This window comes from Tupaia chinensis, unplaced genomic scaffold (genome assembly GCF_000334495.1).
Source record: "Tupaia chinensis unplaced genomic scaffold, TupChi_1.0 Scaffold000448_1, whole genome shotgun sequence".
NCBI lineage: Eukaryota > Metazoa > Chordata > Mammalia > Scandentia > Tupaiidae > Tupaia > Tupaia belangeri.
This window is the reverse complement of record NW_006159953.1, coordinates 1,812,177-1,814,353: the sequence shown is the minus strand read 5'-3', so window position 1 is coordinate 1,814,353 and position 2,177 is coordinate 1,812,177.

The following is a 2,177-nucleotide window of genomic DNA, read 5'->3' as shown; positions in this document are numbered from 1 at the left end:
ATGGGTAATGGTCATGCTGCAATCCTCTCTCTTTCATTCTCCTCTTGGAATTTTGGGCACTCATACACACAAACCAGCATGAGTTTCAAGCCACCAGGTCCTGGATGCAAACTGCAGTTGACCACATGTGAATCCAGTGCCTTAGACACTACACCACCTGGCCACCTGCTGTCTCCTAGACAATTTCTTAAATGCCAGAAGTTGCGCATGCTCCAGAGAGATGTATAGAGGAGAGAAAGGGTGAGGGAGAAACCACATCGCAGTGGGGCATGGTCACATCACAATCCCTTCTTTCATATTTCTCCATACTGTTGCAATTTGGGGTGTGACCTCACACATGCCTAGCCCATGTTTTTCAAGTTTATAGGCCAGACTCAAGCCACAGTCAGGCGTGATATGGCTTTCCTTAACCACTAGGCCATGGGTTTGGTCCCACGAGTACCATATCATACTTATTTTGTACCCATCCCTCTGACTTCCTTAAAGCCTCTGAGTGTGTGCAGCACACTGCTTGCTACTTAAAGTTAAATATTATTTGTCAATTAACTTCATAAGGGCACAGAATATATTTTTAAACTGATACATATAATTTCATGTATTAGTAATAAGATACCAACATTTATAAATCATCTAACTTACTTTACTTATATTACCCATCTGAATCTGGATTCTGTTCTTCTGGTGGCAGTGGTGTCTTCAAAGAATATGTTTATGTCCCTCTCTTTCTTCTTTATATTTTAGAGAGATTTTTTGCTATAGGGTGCATGTGCTCACCAGAGAGATGGAGAGACAGAAAGTGGAAAATCACCACCCAGGGGGAATGGCCATGCTGCAATCCCTTCTCCTCCATTCTCCTTGAGATCTTGGGCATGCACACACACATACTCAGCCTGAGTTTTAGGTCACCCACTCTAAGACTCAAATCTTGGTCAACTACACTGGATCCAGAGATGTAACCTTCGCGCCATCTGCTGGTCCCACCTCTTTCTTCCTAACATATTCTATTTCCATGGTTGCTATGCCCAAATCATGTTTCTTTGACTTCTCAAAAATAGTTTTAACATTTAGAATCATCAATTTTTATTTCTGTTGTAAACTTTACTTATAGTTAATTTTACTGTTCTCCCCTAAGTAGTAGTAGTTTTGTCTGGTTTCTTTACATGTGATGATTAACTGGAAGACATTTCATTCTATTTACATTATATAATAGAGGCCTGAAACAGTTACATGACAAAAAGTGAAAATATTTGCCCAACTAGACTCTGTATTAAAATGATGCCTTCATGGCTTCCCGAACCCATTCTTCTCTATAAGTTCCTATTGATTGTATAATTTCTCTTTTAATCAGGATAGAACTGGATATTTTGTAGTAAAAAAAAAAAAAAAAAAAAAAAAAAGCACTTGATATTTCACTGAATTAATACAGTAGGTCCTACTTTTTACTCTTATGAATAATGAAGACCAGACATGTGTCTTGGGAATTCTGTCTAGACTCGGAACCAGACTGCTACTACTCTTGTACCTAAAGCACCAAGAGTGGACGGTTTCCAGGATTGCCATGGGAGAAAGAATGGCTCATGGATTATGTGAAATGTTCCTGAGAGCCAAACCTGGAAGTGGCTTGTATCACTACCAATCATATTGGCTAGAAGTCAGTTACGTGGTGTACAGCCTAACTCTGAAAGATGCTGGGGAATTCTTTTATGTGCTTTCAAAAAGAATACGGTACGTTAAATACAAAATTTGACTTAATGATGCCATCATTAATATAGCTGTCCAAACAAGAAAGCTGGGAATTACAATTTACTTTTCTTTCCTTTCTCATGCTCCATTTCTAATCAATCACTTAGTTCTCTTTATTTAATTGATTAACATATCTGAATCTACTTAAATATTTTCACTACCACTGTCTTCACCTTGCTTTAAGCCCCCATTATTCCTCTCCAAGATTATTGCTACAGCTAAAGTTATTCTCCTGTCTGCTATCAGAGAGATCTTCCCAGATTTAAAATGTACTTAAAACTACTATTTTAAAGTTTTTAAATAATATCCAATCATCTTCAGACTACCATTAAAACTTAGCATATTGGACTTGGGCTTGTCTGATAAGAGCCCTGTTTCCATTCTCATTTTCTCTCATCATCCTCATATAGATGGAAATTCTGCAGAAAGGTAAG